Raw genomic sequence first — 6,737 nt, 5'->3', positions numbered from 1 at the left:
AGCATGCCCCGCCGGCGGGGCTTCCGCCTGAGCGCGCGAGGACTGCGCGCCCCCGTGCCTGGCGCGCGCGCGGCGGAGCGCTGTGCGTCGAGGCGCGCGCGGGGCGGCCGGGCCTCCGATGCTTCGTGCGGATGTGCCGGCGCGCCAGGCCTGCCTGCGTGCCTGCCGTCCAGGCGCCCGGAGAGTTGCCGCGCTCGCCGCAGGCTGCGGGTGCGTCGCCCTGGCGGGCTCTTCCGGTGCAAACAGGCACCCCACGGTGCCCTAAGCGCCCTGTCTGGCCGGGCAAGGGGACTCGAGCGGGGTCTGCCGCTGGAACAGCAGCTCAGGCCTCCACATTCTCTTCCTCCTCTTTAGTTTATGGCCGAATCCCTCTGGGGATTCCATTTTCGTCCAGAAGAACAATAAGCATTTCCTGGCTAAGGAACCTGGCCCTGGACTACAGTTCCCATCAATGCCACTGGCATGTTGTGGGAGTTGTAGCCCCGAAGATCTGTAGGACATCCGCTTGCTGGTTCCCTCCAGCCTTCCAAAGTCGGTGCCCTCAGGATCCCCTGGCCAGCTTTCCCAAGCAGGCGCCCTCAGAGGTCTTGGACTGCAACACAGAACATAGAAACAGAGCGACTCAGAAGGGTCTCCAGGGCCATCTAGTCTGACGCCCGGCTCCAGCCAGCTCTGCTCATGACATGCCCACCATGTGCATGTCTAGCCTGTCCCTGAACACCCTCACCGATGGGGCTTCAAACACCTCCCGAGGAAGCCCATTCCACACCCTCGGGGTCCTGACTGTCAGGAAGTGCTTCCTGGCATCCAAATGGAACCTGGGTTCCCTGAGCTTTGCTCCGTTGGGGCATGTCCTGCCCTCCTCTGCAGGGGGGCTCAGGTCTCTCTACCCACCTCCGTGTGACACCCCCTCACATACCTGCATGTCGCCAACAGATCCCCTCCGAGTCTCCTCCAGGCTGGAGAGACCCAGTTCCCTCAGTCTCGCCCCATACGGCTTCCCCTGCAAACCGGCCACCAACCTTGTGGCCCTACGCTGCACTGACTCCAACCTGGCTATTTCCTTCCTGTAATGAGGGGCCCAAAACTGAGCACAATACTCCAGTTGCAGGCGCACCAGAGTCGTGTAGAGTGGTAGTAATACCTCTCTCGATCTAGAAGCCACACTTCTGGCTATGCAGCCAAGGGTGGCGTTCGCCCTCTTGACCACCGCATCACACTGCTGGCTCATGTTCAGCCTGCTCAACTCCCTTGCCTTCCAGTACCCTCTCCCAGGAGACTTTCCCCAGTCTGGCCTTCAGTTGGCCAAAGTTGGCCCTCATGAAGTCCCAGCTTCTGGTGCTTGACCTGCTGCACGTTCCCAGTCCCCTGATCTCAAAGCCAAGGATGGAGTGATCACTCGCCTCCAGAGCTCCCCTAATCTGTACTTCATCTATCAGCTCCTCCCTGTTGGTCAAGACCAACTCAAGGATGTTTCCCCCCCCTCGTCGCCTCTCGGACCCTCTGTGTGAAAAACCCTCCCCTTATAGCTTCTAGGAAGCAACGTGACCTGGCTGTCACCGCCGAGTGAGTCTCCCAACTAATATCCGGGAGACTGAAATCTCCCATAATTACTGTGTCTCTCCCCCGAGATATCCTTAGAATCTGGCCTGTCAGGACATAGAAATATAGAAACAGAATGAGTAAGAATGGGTCTCCCGGGCCATCTAGTCTGACCTCCAACTTGAGACCTCTGACATCATCAGGGTCTCAAGTTGAACTGGAAGACGATAACATACCCCCACTGTCAGGTCCCTCTCCCTGTCAAAACCCCTAAGTTTCGCCCAGACTGCCTCTACCGACTCCCCACCTGTGCTGCATCCTATCTCACTGCAGCCTATCCCTTCCCTGACATATAAAGCTACGCCCCACCTCTCTTTCCCTCCCTGTCCTTTCTAAACAGGTGATACCGCTCTATGTTCACATTCCAGTCTTGCCTTTCATCCCACCAAGTTTCCGTGATTCCCACCAGGTCATGCCCTCCTCTTCCCAGGAGAGCTTCAAGCTCTTCCTGATTGTTACCCTTGCTCCTAGCATTGGTGTGCATGCACCTCAACTCCTTCCCACCGCTTCCTTTCCTTGGAGTCCCCAGCCTCCTCCTTCCTCCCATCTTCCCTGATAGCGGCCCTGTCTTTGTAGGAGTCCTGTCAGTCCCTGCAGTACCTGTTCCCAAAGCCCAGATCCTCTCCCCACACTTGTCCAGCATGAACAACTTTCTGGAGGGCCTGAACTCCCACCCCCGGCTCAGTTTAAAGTCTTCTGGACAAAGCTCGCTAGAGCATCTCCAAAGGACCTGTTCCCCATCCACGTGAGGTGTAACCCGTCCCTTGCCAGAAGTCCATTGGCAAGAAACTGGGTGCTGTGGTCGAGGTACCCGAAGCTTTCCCTCTGGCACCATACCCTAAGCCAGTCGTTCACCTCAGAGACCCTCCTGTCCCTGCCTGGCCCAAATCCCCGGACAGGTAAGATTGACGAGAAGGCCACTTGGGCCTTTAGATCCCTGAGTTTCTTCCCCAAGGCCTCGAAGTCCCTGGTGATCCCGACCACCCCCTGCCTGGCCACGTCGTTTGTGCCCACATGGATCACCAGGAGCGGCTGGTGACCCGGGAGCAAACAAGGCGCTCCACTCTGTCCTTCACATGCTGGATGCGTGCGCCCGGCAGGCAGCAGACCTCCCTCGCCTCCAGGTCGGGGCGGCACACCGCCGCCTCAGTGACCCTCAGCAGGGAGTCCCCTGCGCCGCCGCGTCTTCCCGGTGGTGGTGGGCGGCCGTGCCCTGGCCCTCGCCTCTCCTGCACTGGCCCCCTGGCCCAGGTGGTCCCAGGGTGAGGGTCCTGCTGGTCCCCCGAGGCCTCCTCAGCCCCCGCCTCCCCAAGCGGAGAGAACCTGCTTCCGGCTCCAGATCGGTGCCGGGAGGAGGAGGCCGTGCTGGCCTCCCCCTCCCGTGGGTGACGTGCCTCCATGTCTCCCCGGCTGCTCCTCCCGTGGCCTCTCCCGCAACGCTCCACAGTACTCCTGCACGGGCCTATCTGCTGGATAAAAAACAATTATTTATTTATTTATTTATTAAAACATTTTTATGCCGCCCCATTCGCCGAAGCCTCGGGGCGGCTTACAACATAGGAAGTAAGTGAAGCACCGTCAATACTTCTATGACAGGGCCAAAACAAACATAAGGAACACGCCTGCAGCTCCAGAAATGCATCCCTCACCTCCATCCTGGAAGCGCTTTGGCTGCCACGGAGGTCTTGCAACGCTATGTCTCTGTTCAGACAACCCACCTGCACGGACGGGACACATGCCGTGTGCTTGCCATCACTTCTGAACGGCGCATGTAGAAGCCGGGGCTGCTCGGGATCTTGGCACCTGCCGCCATGCCTGCCTCCACAGAGGGGTTGTCCGAACGGGGCTTCAAGTGTTCACAATGTGAGAAGTTGCGACTGCCATGACTCCACCTTATTTCAGTGGAAAAGCAGCATTCTTGGCCTGCAAGGCACCCCCAGCCCCCCCCCCCCCGCAACTCCAGGCATTTGCGTCCTCATCACTGCATCCCTGGCCTGCCTTCTTCCCCTCAGCCAAGGACCCAGGTGGTTCCTGGTCCTCCTCCTCGCACCAGCCCTGAGAGGTAGACCAGGCTGAAGGACAGGGGCTGCCCCAAAGTCACCCACAAGCTTCATGGCTCGGGGACTCCAAGCGGATTGCCTGAGTCCCACCCTGCCCAGGCCCCACCTGTGGGCTTCCCACGGGGCAGCTGGTGGGCCAGCGAGCCCACGGGATGCTGGACTCGGGGCCCTTGGGCCTGATCCCGCAGCGTGGCTCTCCTTCGGCCCTCGGGGCTCTGGTGTTCAGGGGGCGCACAAAACATTTGCGGATTTAGCAAGCCAAAGGGCTCCCTGTGCCCGGCACTCAGGAGGGCGTGCGGCGCCTTCAGCCGTGGGTGGACTGCAGAGCGGCTGGAGGTTGGCCAGCGAGCTTGGCAGGAGAACGAGGCCGCCTCTTTTCTCCTCCACAAACCGTGGGCGGTCATGCCATCTTGGCCAGATCCTGCACCATCCCAATGCCTTCTGTTTCCGCAGCCTGGCACAAACCACGGCCCGTGGTTTCGGAACATTCGTGCCACACATGTAACCCGAGCTGGGATGCAGCCGACCGCCCCGCTAGTCCCCGCTCCAGCCATGTTGCTAGATGATGGGGAGAACAAAGATGCGCCGTCCTTTTCCCTCCCACCCCACGTCCTCCGCCCCCCCCAAAAAAAAACCGTGTGCTCAGCACAGCCCTCATTTCAGCCGAGGCTGCGGAGGGGCTGGGGTCGCGGAGCGTGTTGGTATTAACCGGGGAAGGCGAGGGGCCCAGCCCACCTATTGTGAGCTCAGGGCCATGGGTTTGCATTCTTTGTCATGAAAGATGTTTACTACGCTCAGCGTTTTGCTGAGTGCACCGGTGTCTTTTTTATGAAAGAAAGAAATAAAGAACAAACACACAGACGTGCCCTATTCATCCAGCCACTGGTTTTAAAAATATGAAAAGTCAACGCCTTTTCACACAAGTTTGGCTGATGCTGTATTTCACCAGCAGTTTCAGGCCGTATTCAGAATTTCTTCCTCTCTCTCTTTCTAACGACCACAAACATGTTTTTCTAAAGCACATCAATGCTGCTGCTTTTCTTTTCTAAAATAACATTCAAGTTCCACTGTGTACACAGTTAGCTGACAATGCACTCAGCTCGCAATTTCAGGACAAAGTTCAACTGGCCCCTTCTCTTCTGTTCGTTTTCTTTTACAGGTTTAAAATAAAATGTTAATTTGTTGTTAAGCATGAATGCAAAAATAGCCACAACAAAAGCACTGACATTAATGTAGATGCTGAACCCAGAATCAGTACATCTATAGTGAACTGGTGCATGAACATGTTTAATTTCCCACCCAGCACCTGGTACGGAGAGGCCAAAGCGGTTGCTCGCGTCCGACCTGGTGCCTGCTTCGTCTCCAGCCCCTTTTAGGGAGAAAAACGGGGGCCCTTAAGAAAGCTGCCATGCAAGTGGCCGACAAACAGACAGGGGAGGAACAACCTGCAATTTACACAACGGTGCTGAAACAGGGCAACACACTGGTTCAGACCCCCTCTGGTCACTCATCCTGCAGCTGTGCTGGACCTCACACCCCATCGGCCCCAGCCAGCACAGCAAGCGGGCCGCGGTGGTGGGGGTTGCTCGGCGCATCTGTGGGGTGCACTGAACGAGGTTGCGCCGGATCGCTCGGGCTGCCTGGTCTGACCGACCTCAGGGTGGGCATCGCCAGGCTTGGCTGGATGCGGGTCACGTGCGCCGGCAGCCCAGCACTTAAATGGTCATCGCTGTTTACAGCCATCGATGGCGTTTTTAATCAGCCCGATCAGAAATGGGAAACGCAGTATGAACTGCAGCCGCTCCCCAGCCGGGTGGCCAAAGCGCCTGGGCACCAGGAGGGCCGGTAGCACAGAGACCCTGGGCCTTCCTGGGGGTGGCAGAGACGGCCCCAGGCACTCGGGGCTGCGAGGGAAGTGGGGGCTCCCGCCACAGTGGGCCACCCCCGAACTCTGCCTCTCGGTGCACCGTGATGCATCCATCCCTTCGTTACGCAACCTCTTGCGAACACGGCTGGTCCACAACCGTCCCTCCCGGTCAGGGCAGAGCTGCAAGCGAGGAGGGGAGTATGGGGATATGGCCGTGGTGGGCGTCCTGGAGGTGTGCCCGGAGGGCTCCCCCTCCCCGTCCCTCCGCCACTGGGAAGTGTCCCCATTTTCCTGCAGGGTGTCCCCACTCTAAAAGGTCGAACTGCCTCTCCAGAGGACGGTGGGGACTGGCCCCCGAGCCACCCAGCGTTGGCCAAGGGGCAGCTGGATAGTCCGGATTTGCCCTCCGAGGTCAGAGACGAGGCCGACCTGGGAGCAGGGCACCGGGGCCACCCGCCTCCTGCTGTCCACGGTCAGGAAAGCAGCCCCGGAAGGGGCAGGGAGGCGACTTGGGGCAGGGGAGCCTGGGGCAAGCGGGTTTCCTTCCCCTCCTCTCAGCCCCCCCCCCCCCCGAGACAGGCTTCCAGGGCAATGGGGGGGGCATCCCTATGGATTCGGCAGCCCAGCCAAAGCCTTAGAAAAGTCACGCGGCCCCACGGAAGCCCCAGCTGCGGCTGCGCTCCTGCGCTGAGGACCCACTGGATCGCTCCTGCGCGCGGCTCTGGGATGGATCCTAGAGGGCAGGGCCCGTAAGCTGCGTAAGAGACGGGTGCGCTGGAGGCCTTTCCCGCCTGCATGCATCCACAGCATGGCGCCCCAGGAAGCACGAAAAGTATTAATGGTATGAATGAGGATGCGGCTAATTTCTGGAGAGGAGAGGAGCGCCCTCTCGATGCTCGGCGCAGCGCGCCGGGCTCTCAGGGCCCAGCTCCCCACCGGGTCTGGCCGGCCAGCGGGGAGCCGCCCCGCGGCGCCGCGGGGCTCGGGGCGGGTGCCCTCCCGCGATCTCTGCCACGGCCAGCACCGGCTTTGGCTTGGCCCGCGGGATCGCTCGCGCAACCGGAGCGGCGCCTCCTCGCCCCGCGCGGCTCGCCTTGGCTGCCTCCGCTGCCGAACGGCAAGCGACCCCCCGGGCTGCCTCTGGGGCACATGGGCACAGGCCCGCCCGGCCCCCGGGGCTCCGGGCGCGCTAAGGCCCACGGAGAGGA

Source organism: Varanus komodoensis, unplaced genomic scaffold (assembly GCF_004798865.1).
Source record: "Varanus komodoensis strain SLA01 unplaced genomic scaffold, ASM479886v1 scaffold81, whole genome shotgun sequence".
NCBI classification, from domain to species: Eukaryota; Metazoa; Chordata; class Lepidosauria; order Squamata; family Varanidae; genus Varanus; species Varanus komodoensis.
Note: the sequence above shows the minus strand (reverse complement) of the source record.